We start from the raw sequence: 12,065 nt of genomic DNA on the forward strand, positions 1-12,065 counted from the left end.
AAGGAACAGGAAGTGACTTCACCATAGGAAATAACACCACCACAGGAAATGACACCACCAATCCAAAGAAACCCAAACATATAAATAGAAAGTGAGAATTTTCATCATTGCTTCACATGTGGCCCACTGAAGATGTTACCTAGTAGGGTAACAAAACATCTGGAAATGAACCTTCCAGCTCAGCGAGCAAACCTACATTCAAACCTCTAGGACTCACCCACCAAATAATCCCACCGCTCTCTGGCTGACCAATTCAACTCCCCCTCCCAATCTATATTTGAGAAACTGAAGTTGTCTACTATAAACACTGTTCAATGATGGTTTCTTTCTGTAACTTCCCTGCAGATTTGTTCTTCACGTTGGTGGCCTATACACAACATCAACATAGGTAACTGCACCTGTTTTAAATGTTTAGCTCGAACCAAATTGACTCTGTCCTTGAACCCACTGACAGATCCCCGTTCTAAAGCACTACAACGTCCTCCTTCCTTCACGCCTAGAGCTAACGCTCCAAGCCCTATCTCTGGGGACAACAGCAGAGCAAGGCTGACACTGCCCCACAGCGCCACACCTGCCAGCTGAGGGGCTGTACAGCCGGCACAGCCCGGAGGAGGCGGACCGTCACTGCGGCTGCGCGACCTGCAAGGGCCGGCCGGCCGTCACTGCAGCTGCGCGACCTGGAAGGGCCGGCCGGCCGTCACTGCGGCTGCGCAATCTGGAAGCGGCCAGTTGTCACTGCGGCTGCGCAGATGTGTGTTAGTTGGTTGGTTGGTTGGTTGGTTGGTTGGGAGGGGAATGGGGCGCGTCTCTGCTCCTGCAATGCTGTGGCAACGCCGGGGCGCGAGGACTACAACTCCCGTCAGGTCATGCGGGGGTGGGATAAGCGCAGGCGCAGTGAAGTGTGGGGCCTGACCGGTGGCGGCGATTTTGAGGTAACCAGAGCAAGGGGGTGGGGGAAGGTGAAGGATACGTAACTGTAACTGTTACTGTAACTCCTAGGGGTGTTAAAGGGGAATCATCTTAACTCCATTGGAAGGGGAGAGAGTATCAATAAGGCCCTGGGGGGGAGGGACTGGAACAGCCTGCTCCCTGGCGGTGAGGTGCATAGGGGCGGCTGGGGTGTGTTCCCCTTGCCGCCCCCCGGGAGTGCGGGCCTCGCTGTGTCACCTGTGGAGCTGGCTGGCTCCTTGTTGGGTAAATTCACTGTTTATCGGTTCGTGTGAACGATCAGTCACCGACCTTATGTTTGTCACTCTGATAGGGTTTCCTGATGAAGGGCTTATGCCCGAACCGTCGACTCTCCTGGTCCTTGGAAGCTGCCTGACCTGCTGCGCTTTTCCAGCAACACATTTTCAGCTCTGTAGGGGCTGTCTGGGCTGCTGTGTATTTCCAGCGTCCGGTTGCTGGCTTCTGTTGTTTGGTTGTTGTTAGCCTCACTGCTGGTGTAACACACCGTGCACCCACCGAGAACGTTAAATCAGACGACATGGGTCCATTCAGCTCATGCACCATTCAGTAAAGATGCTTAACTCTTCCTCCCTTACTTTATAACGCTTGATTTCCTTACTATTAAAAATCTACCCGTCTTTGCCTTTTAATCACCCAGCTTCAAAAGCCCCATGAGGTGAAGAATTCTACAGGTTCATAACCCTCTGTGAGAAGAAGTTGCTCCTCATCTCTATCTTAAGTGCCCTCTGCACATCCAACCCTTCATACATATCCTGTCAAGCCCCCTAAGAATCTTAGAACATTGAATATTACAGCACAGGAGTGAGCCTCTTGGCCCACAGTGTGCTGAACGTGATGCCAAATTACACTAAGCCCTTCTGCCTGCCCTTTGTTTATATCCCTCCATTCCTTGCATATTTGCGTGGTTATCTAAAAGTCCTTTAAATGTCTCAAGTTTCCTGAAGAAGGGCTTATGCCCGAAATGTCGATTCTCCTGCTCCTTGGTTGCTGCCTGACCTGCGCTTTTCCAGCAACACATTTTTCAGCTCTGATCTCCAGTCCTCACTTTCTCCAAGCATATCTGTCTCTACCACTACTGCTGGCAACACGTTCTAGACTCTGACCACTCTCTGTGTGAATAATCTTTCCCTCGCACCTCTTTTGAACTTACCCGCCACATCTTAAATGTATGCCCCCAGTATTAGGTACTGGGACACTGCGGAAAAACGATTCTGACCATCAACCTTATCTATGCATCTCATAATTTTCTAGACCTTGATCAAGTCTCCTTTCAGCCTCTGCTGCTCTGGAGTAAACAACCCAAGTTTTTCTAGCCTCTCCTTCTAAAGCATACCCTGTAATCCAGGCAGTGTCCTGGTAAACCACAATCTGCGTCCTCTCCAAAGCTTCCACAACCTTCCTGTAAAGTGGCAACCAAAATTGAACACAATACTGTTAGTGTAGTCTAACCAAAATCTTATAAAGCTACAACATGACATCCTGACTCTTGTACTCAATTCCCTGACCAATAAAGGCAAGAATGCCATATGCTGTCTTTACCATCCTATTTACTTGCATGGCCACTTTCAGAGAGCTATGGACTTGAACCCCAAGATCCCTCTGTACATTAATGCTGTTCAGGGTCCTGTCATTAATTGTATATTTTTCCTCAATATTTGATTTCCCAAAGTGCAGCACCTCACACTTACCCGCATTAAACTCTGTTTCTCTGCCCATATCTGCAACTGATCTATATCTGGCTGTAACCTTTGTTAACCTTCTGCACTATTCACCACTCTGCCAATCTGTGTGTTGTCTACAAACTCATTAACCCACCCCTTTACATTTTCATTTTAGTCATATATCTATACATTAGAGGTCCCGGTACTGATCCATAAGACATAGGAGCAGAAATTTGGCCATTCAGCCCATTGAGTGTGCTCCACCATTCAATCATTGCTGATACGTTTTTCAACCCAATTCTGCTTTCTCCCTTTAACCCTTGATTACCTTGATACTCAATAACCTATGTATCTCAGTCTTAAATATACTCAATGACCTGGCCTCCACAGCCTTCTGTGGCAATGAATTCTTTCACTTCACCACTCTGGCTGAAGAAGTTTCTCTTTTCTCCATTTTAAAAGGTCTTCCCTTTACTCTAAGGCTATGCCCTCATGTCCTTATCTCTCCTACCAATGGAAACATCTACTCTGTCCAGGCCATTCAGTATTCTGTATGTTTCAATTAAATCCCCCATCCTTCTAAACTCCATTGAATATAAACTTAGAGTCCTCAAACATTCCTCATATTATAAACTTTTCATTCCTGGGACCATTCTCGTGAAACTCCTGTGAACACACTCCAGGGCCAGTAAGACCTTCCTGAGAAGTGGGACTCAAAATTTTGCACAATACTCCAAATATCCCTGCCAACCAACGATAATCACAGACCTCCAGCCTGAAAAACATCTTATTCTCTGCCTTGCATGGGCAAGCCAATTCGGAATCCAAGCAGCCAAGTCACTTGCATCCCATGCATCGTAATCTTTTTGGATGAGTCTGCCATGAAGGAGCTTTGGATTCCACTTTCTGTAGATGACATGGTGCTTGAGTGGTTTGCACTGCTGCCTCACAGCATCAGGGCCCCAGGATTTGATTTCACCCTTAGGCAACTGTCTGTGTGGAGTTTGCACATTCTCCTCGTGTCCATGTCAGTTTCTTCTCACAGTCCAACGTGCAGGCTAGGTGGATTGGCCATGATAAATTGCCCATAGTGTCCAGGCATCTGTAAATTAGGTGGATTAACCACAGGAAAGGCACGGTTATAGGGTTAGGGCTGGATCTGAGTGGAATGCTCTTCGGAGGGTTGATGTGGACTTGATGGGCTGAATGGCCTGTTTCTGCTTTTCCAAATGAGCATAAATCTTATCCTTAAGATTTCTCTGCAATAGCTTCCCAACCACCAATATGAAACTTACCGGTCTATGACTTCATTAATTATCCCTATTTCCTTTCTTGAACAGAGGAACAACATCAGTTTTACCAATCCTCTGTGACCTCTCCTGTGGCTAGTGAGGAGACAAAGATCTTGGTCAAGGCTCCACAAATCTCTCAGTAACCTGGGATCAATCCCAGCAGGTTCTGGGGACTTATCCATCTTAATAGCCTTGAAGCCACCCAACACCATTTCTGTCTCTAACCACTTATTTCTGGATCTTAAAATGCCCAACTACATTAGCATACTGTACACGAACTTCACTATCCACCTTCTGGGTGAATACCAACACAAAGTACTTATTTAGGTGGATTGGTCATGCTAAATTGCTCAATGTTCAGGGATGTGTAGGTTAGGTGCATTAGCCATGGGAAATGCAAGAATACAGGGATAAGGTAGGGGTAGGGGGAAAGGTCTGGATGGGATGCTCTTTGGAGGTTTGGTGCGGACTTGTTGAGCCAAATAGACTTTTTCCCCACTGTGGAGATGCTATGATTTAGGATCTCGTCCATGTCCCCTGCCTTCAGGCACAAGTTCCCTCCTTTATCCTTGAGTGGTTTTACCTTCTCTGTTATTATGCTGTTTTTAATGTTAGTGTAGAATACCTTGGAATCCTCTTTAACCTATTTGCTAAGGTCAATTCATGGCCCTTTCTTGTTCGCCTGCTTCACTATTTGAGTAAGTTCCTGCATATAAGTTTGCAGGAATCTTGAATATTTCAATACAGTTGCCTCTCATTCCTCTATATTCCAAAAAGCACAGGCCCAATCTGCTCCACGTCTCCTTATAAACCAATCCCTCCATACCCAGTATCAGCCTAGTGAACCTACTTTGGACTGTGTCCAATTCCATTACATTTTTCCTTCAAGCTGTAATCTGGCTTGTGTCCTATAAGTTTTAGTCACATCTCATTCTTGTAAACATGAAACACAGGACCAAGCTTTAATTCATCCTTGGAGTGAAAATTAGAAGGTGCTGGAAATGGGCAATGCATCTGGCTGTACCTGTGGACAGATAAACAGTATGAGTGAAGTCATGCACCATAGGAACAGGCCATTTGGCCTACCATGTCTGTACTGACCAAACTACACTAATTCCTGATGAAGGGCTCTGGCCCGAAACGTCGAATTTCCTGTTCCTTGGATGCTGCCTAACCTGCTGTGCTTTAACCAGCAACACATTTTCAGCAAACTACACTAATCCCATTTATTGCAGTTAGTCTATATCCTTCTATGCCCTGGCATTTTAAGTGCTCATCTAATTGCTTCTTAAATATTATGTTAAATATTATGCAACTAACTGCCTTCACCACCTTCTCGGGTAGCATCTTTCATATTTCTCCAAAAACGTTTCTCCAGATCTTCTCTAAATTATTTACTCCTCACCTTACACCATGCCATGTCTTAGACATGTCTGCCACAAGAAAAAGATTCCAATGTGTACGTCTGTCATAATTTTGTAAAGCTAAATCAGACCCCTCCCCTCCCAAACTCTTTTCTGCTCCAAGGAAAACAAATCTAGTTTATCCAGTTTCTTCATAAGTGAGACTTTCCAACACAGGTAACATCCTCTGGACCCTCTCCGGTGCAATCACATCCTTCGTTAGCATGGCAATCCAAATTGTGTACAATTCCATCTGTGGCCTAACCAATGTTAGAACAAAAAAAAAGCTTCCTTGCCCTGATATTTTACATCCTGTCTAACGGAGGCAATCCTGTATGCTGCTTTCACCATCCTGTCTACACTCTGCTGACACCTTCAGGAATCTATGTACTTGTACACCAAGGTCCCTTTATTCCTCAGTACTCCTGCAGGATATATCGTTCATTCCTTTATTAGCCCTCCCAAAAGGCATCGCAACACCTTCCATAACTACAGAATTGACTGTACTTCAGTATTGAGGAGTTGAGTGAATAATGCTAAACATTGTATTTCTGATTGTAAAATGGGTGGAAGGTCATTGATGCAGTAGCTGAAGATGGTTGGGTGAAGAATATTACCCTGAGGAATTCCTGCAGAGATGTTCTGGAGTTCAAATGATTAAATGCCAGCAGCCACAATCCTTACGCTAAGTGTGACATCAACCAGGGGAGAGTTTTTTCCCCTTATCTACATTGACTGCCATTTTATTGGGGGTTTACTGATGCTTCACCAATGCTGCTTCTGTCACACTATCCTAAAATTCAGATGGCTGAATAGATGACCATTTGATATGATGGAAAAATGTGTTGACTCCAACAATCCTTTAAGTAATGTATTTGTGGTCTCTAAAGAAAAATAAACAAATGTGGAATGCTGGAAATCTGAAACAAAATCCAGAAATTGCTAAAGAAACTAATCAGATCTGGCAGTATCTGTTGAGTTTCTTCAGCAGTTTCTGTTTCAGTGATCTTATTTCTCCTGGTGTGACCATCCATAACAGCAAGGTCAGGGAGAAGTGCCAAATGCAGTGTGTATCCAAACATCTGCAGAAGTAGAACAGTTAAGGGAAGATTGTGCGTCTCAATGGTTACAAAGACAGCATTGTTGTTTGAGTCTCAACATGTCAGCAAAGCCTGACCACCAACCTATCAAGATTTGTGTGGACAATGACGGTGCCATGAGCCCTTTAATGTTATGTTAGAGTCATGTGCACATTTCTAATAAGGTTGCAATGGAGTGATTAGTTGTACCCCAGGATCAGGGGAGTGAGGGGGTGATTAGCTGTACCCTGGGATAAGGGGAGTAGGGGGTGATTAGCTGTACCCTGGGATCAGGGGAGTGAGGGGGGTGGTTAGGTGTACCCTGGGATCAGGGGAGTGAGGGGGTGATTAGCTGTACTCCTGAATCGGGAGTGAGGGGGTGATTAGCTGTACTCCTGAATCGGGAGTGAGGGGGTGATTAGCTGTATTCCGGGATAAGGGGAGTGAGGGGTGATTAGGTGTTCCCTGGGATCAGGGAATTAACGGAGTGATTAGATGGACCCTGGGATCAGGGGAGTGCGGGGGTGATTAGCTGTATCCTGGGATTGGGAATGAGGGAGTGATTAGCGTTACCCTGGGATCAGGGGTGTGAGGGGGTGATTAGCTGTACCCTGGGATCAGGGGTGTGAGGGGGTGATTAGCTGTACCCTGGGATCGGGAGTGAGGAGGTGATTAGCTGTAATCCTGGATCAGGAGAGTGAGGGGGTGATTAGCTGTACTCAGGGATAAGGGGAGTGAGAGGGTGATTAGCTGTACCCTGGGATCAGGGGAGTGAGGGGGTGATTAGCTGTACCCTGGGATCAGGGGAGTGAGGGGGTGATTAGCTGTACCCTGGGATCGGGAGTGAGGGGGTGATTAGCTGTAATCCTGGATCAGGAGAGTGAGGGGGTGATTAGGTGTACCCGCAAATCAGGGGATTGAGGGGGTGATTAGCTGTACACTGGGATCAGGGAAGTGCAGGGGTGATTAGGTATACCCCGGGATCAGGGGAGTGAGAGGGTGATTAGGTGTATCCCCCGGATCAGGAGGAATGAAGAGGTGGTTATCTGCATCCCAGGATCGGGGAATGAAGTGGTGATTAGCTGTACCCTGGGATCAGGGGAGTGTGAGGGTGATTAGCTGTACCCTGGGATCAGGGGAGTGTGAGGGTGATTAGCTGTACCCCAGGATCAGGGGAGTGCGGGGGTGATTAGCTGTACCCTGGGATCAGGGGAGTGAGGGGGTGATTAGCTGTACCCTGGGATCAGCGGAGTGTGGGGGTAATCCTCTTCCTAACCTCTCCGCCCCCACCCCACTCCGGCCTATCACCCTCACCTTGACCTCCTTCCACCTATCACATCTCCATCGCCCCTCCCCCAAGTCCCTCCTCCCTACCTTTTATCTTAGCCTGCCTGGCACCCTCTCCTCATTCCTGATGAAGGGCTTATGCCCGAAACATCGAATTTCCTATTCCTTGGATGCTGCCTGACCTGCTGTGCTTTAACCAGCAACACATTTTCAACGGTGATTAGCTGTACCCTGGGATCAGGGGAGTGAGGGGGTGATTAGCTGTACCCTGGGATCAGGGGAGTGAGGGGGTGATTAGCTGTACCCTGGAATCAGGGGAGTGAGGGGGTGATTAGCTGTACCCTGGAATCAGGGGAGTGAGGGGGTGATTAGCTGTACCCTGGGATCAGGGGAGTGAGGGGGTGATTAGCTGTACCCTGGAATCAGGGGAGTGAGGGGGTGATTAGCTGTACCCTGGGATCAGGGGAGTGAGGGGGTGATTAGCTGTACTCCTGGATCAGGGGAGTGAGGGGGTGATTAGCTGTATTCCGGGATAAGGGGAGTGAGGGGTGATTAGGTGTTCCCTGGGATCAGGGGATTAACGGAGTGATTAGATGGACCCTGGGATGAGGCGTTGATTAGCTGTACTCTGGGATCAGGAGAGTGAGGGGGTGATTAGCTATTTCCTGGGATCAGGGGAGTGAGGGAATGATGAGCTGTACCCTGGGATCAGGGGAGTTCGGGGGTGATTAGGTGTATCCCCCGGATCAAGGGAGTGAGACGGTGATTAGCTGTACTCTGGGATCAGGGGAGTGTGGGGTGATTAGGTGTACCCCTGGATCAGGGGATTGAGGGGGTGATTAGCTATACCCTGGGATCAGGGGAGCGCGAGGGTGATTAGCTGTACCCTGGGATCAGGGGATTGAGGGGGTGATTAGATAGATCCTGGGATCAGGGAAAATGTGAGTGTAGGGAAATTAGGTGCAGAGTCAAAAAGTGTGGTGCTGGAAAAGCACAGCCAGCCAGGCAGCATCCGAGGAGCAGGAAAGTCAACACTTTCTCCCCAGTTATTAGCTGTACCCTGCGATCTGGGGGAGTGAGGAGGTGACTAACTGTACTCGAAGATTGGAGAAATTACAAGGCGTTTGGCTGTAACCGAGATTTGGAGGAATGATGCAATGATGAGCTGTACCCCATGATCTGAGAACGAAGGGGTGATTATGCTGCCTCTGGAGTGGGTGGGTGCCTCCTGGGCCAGAATGAGGGGCTGATTAAGCTGCAGGCAGGGGTCAATGGGGACTAACAGAGGGAGAGGGTTAACCTGCGATCGGGGGATGTGAGGGATTGATTGAACTGCCTTTTGAAATTGGGGCAGTGAGGGCCTGGGTAAACTGCACCCAATGACTGGAGAATTGTGCCATGTTGAGAATTGGGAGCAAACTGCTGGCTGCGAAGGACTAGAATAAGGGGTAGCAGGCTGAGATAAGTTCATTCTTTTTGCTTCCCCTGGCACTCCACACACCTCAGTCTCTGAAGAATTCTTAAGATTGTGACTCCTCCAATTCCCTGGAATTCTGCACCAATCTGGAGAGCTCTAGTATTTTTAATTTACAAAATACTGTTTGAATTTCCTTCTGACTTCAGTACAGTATACTGAAGGCATGAGGTAGTGTGATGTCGATGAAATGCAAACAAAGCTGATTGTGACCATTAAGCTGAATGTATAACTTCACTTTTCGAACCATTTAACTCAAATGATTTTTTTCATTATTTTTGTGACTTTCCTTTGCTTCCTTTCTTTCTTTTTACTCTGTGCTTGCATTCTATGTGCAATACTGCTTTACCCTTTGTTTCGTTCTTTATCTCATCGAGTACACAACGGGATGGTTGAATGAATAACCTCGTCAGTAGGTATTGAGGTAAAGAAAATACAGAAATTTACACACACCAGTTGTGATGCAAAACATCTGCATCTTTCCTGGGTCTACATTTAACTTAATTGAGCATCTTTCCTTGATGTGTTTTCTTGTGTGCATTTTAAAGTGCAGTTAATATTCAGCCCCGTATAACACGATGTATTGATTATGCTGAAGTGATGAAAGTACGACATTTCATAATTGTCCAGTTGTTTAGTGGCATGGTGAGAGGCAATAGTCACTGGAAAATGCCAGTAGTATACACATGTGCTGGATCTGACGTTGAGGCGTTTGAATGAATGTGGAAAAATGTTATCTGTCATTTTTTTTTGTGTATTTATAAAAGAGCCCTGTCATACTAACTCCAGGTACAGCAGACAGCATGGTGGCTCAGTGGTTAATACTGCTGCCTCACAGCACTACGGACCCAGGTTTGATTCCAGCCTTGGATGACTGTCTGTGTGCAGTTTGCTCATTCGCTCTGTGTCTGCGTGCGTTTCTTCCCACAGTCCAAAGATGTGCAGGTTAGGTGAATTGGCCAAGCTAAATTACCCATTGTGTTCAGGGATGCGTAGGTTAGGTGCATTAGTCAAGGGAAATGTAGGGTAATAGGGTAGGGGGAATGGGAATGGGTGGCATACTCTTCAGTGTGTGGGTGTGGACTTGTTTGGCCAAATGGCCTGTTTCCACAGTGTCGGGATTCTAGGTCGAGTAGCAGTTAAAGATTAAATGAAGAATCAAGCCTGACTATGATGGTCCCAACACCTTTTGTGCAAGATGTTACCCAAGTTGAAAAGAATAAGAAAGTAGTAAGCGAATCAGAACATGGTGATTAGTTTTTAAAAGTTTCCTATTATAGAGTCAGTGTCATTGACAAAGCCAGCATTTGGTGCTCATCTCTAATTGCCCTTGAGAAAGTGGTGGCGAACCACCTTCCTGAATCTGTATTGTCCTTGTAAGTGTTTTTTTCACCCACAGTAATGTTATGGAGGAGGTTCCAGGATTTGACACAGTGACAGTGAAGGAACGGAAATATATTTCCTAGTCAAGATGGACTGTAACATGGAGGAAAAGTGTGCTGGTGGTAACGCTCCCATGTATCTATGTTTAAAAGACACTTAAGTCTAAGTCTATAAATAAGAAATGTTTGGAGGGATATGGGGCTAACGCAGGCAGATGGGATGAGTTTAGTCTGGGATTGTGTTTAGCATTGGCTGAAGAGTGTGTTTCCATTCTCTATGACTCTATGAATCTCTACTTGCTGTCCTTGCCCTTCTAGATGCTAGAGGTTACAATTTCAACTACAGAGGAACTGTGATTATCCGAATGAGATGGATGAGATCATTTGGATAATTAGTTATTCGGTTAATCGATTCAATGCCTTTCCTCTGGGATTCAGAGTTTTCTGTGAAGTGTGCTCCTGGTTCAGACTAGGCAGCAGCACACCGCGCGTGAGCTTCCGCCCCCTCCCACCCCCCCCACCCCCCCCACCCCCACAACACCGTCCAACACTGATCCTGCCTGCCCCCATCTGCCACTCCCACACCCCCAACCCCGTACCACACCCCATCAAACACTGCCCGCCTGCCCACCGCCCCAACCCCATCCAACACAGCCCCCTGCCCGCCCCCCAACCCTGTCCAACACTGCCCCACCCCTACCCCCCTGTGCACCCCCTCCTGTCCATCCCCGTTCCCCTCTGTGGGGCAGCCGGACTGGTCACATAACAAAAAGACTGCTGCTGCTATTGCTACTGCCTTTTGAGGGGTGAGTCTCCAAATGCACGCATGCGCGCGCGCACACAAACACAACCTTTTACTGCAATGTTTTGACTGGTTCCACTGGTTCCACCTTTGCTCTGTACAGGACAATGTTAGAGAGATTATTAGGGTACACGCCTGTGTGGAACTCCAGGGAAAGTGTTTGGTGAGAGGGAGAAGAGGTGGGAAGTCAGTCATTTAGAGACAGTGCCTGAGCTCCCATCAGTTCAGGACTGTTCTCGGCAGCATTGAGTGCACTTTTTTAATCACTGTAAACAAAAGACACGATCAGTGTTGGAAACATGTCTTTGATGTAATGTTTCTGTTGGGATCTCGAGATCTCTTTTGGATAATCCGAATTTTGGGTAATTGATATTCGAGGTTCCACTGTATTTGTAATTTATCTCGGTGTCTTTGGATGAAACGATTGAAGGCATGGTTTCTAAATTTGCTGGAGGTGCAAAGAGAGAGATAGGAAAATAAGTTGTAAAAAGGTGACAAAGGGTTAAGCGCAGTTAAATAGGTAAAAACTTGGCAGATTGAATATAATGTGGAAAAATGTAAACTGTTCACATTAGCGGGAAAATAAAAAAAAAGCACATTATTTAAATAGGTAGAAATTGCAGAATTTGTTTTAGGATTAGAATCCCTACTGCCCAGCTTCCACGCTTGTATAGAGGAAAGCAGGTATTTTACTGCATGAATCACAAAAGGTTAAT

General features: G+C 46.7%; 1 protein-coding gene across 2 annotated transcripts in view; it reads left to right on the top strand.

Moving 5' to 3' along the window:
- The first annotated feature begins 872 nt into the window (after positions 1-872).
- cep63 (centrosomal protein 63) overlaps positions 873-12,065 on the top strand; it is a 120,596-nt gene continuing 109,403 nt past the window's right edge. For both annotated transcript variants that reach the window (XM_060834347.1, XM_060834349.1), the window contains exon 1: positions 873-932. The gene's annotated coding sequence lies outside the window, so the exon portion shown is untranslated. The remainder of the gene's footprint in view (positions 933-12,065) is intronic.

This window comes from Hemiscyllium ocellatum, chromosome 13 (assembly GCF_020745735.1).
Source record: "Hemiscyllium ocellatum isolate sHemOce1 chromosome 13, sHemOce1.pat.X.cur, whole genome shotgun sequence".
NCBI lineage: Eukaryota > Metazoa > Chordata > Chondrichthyes > Orectolobiformes > Hemiscylliidae > Hemiscyllium > Hemiscyllium ocellatum.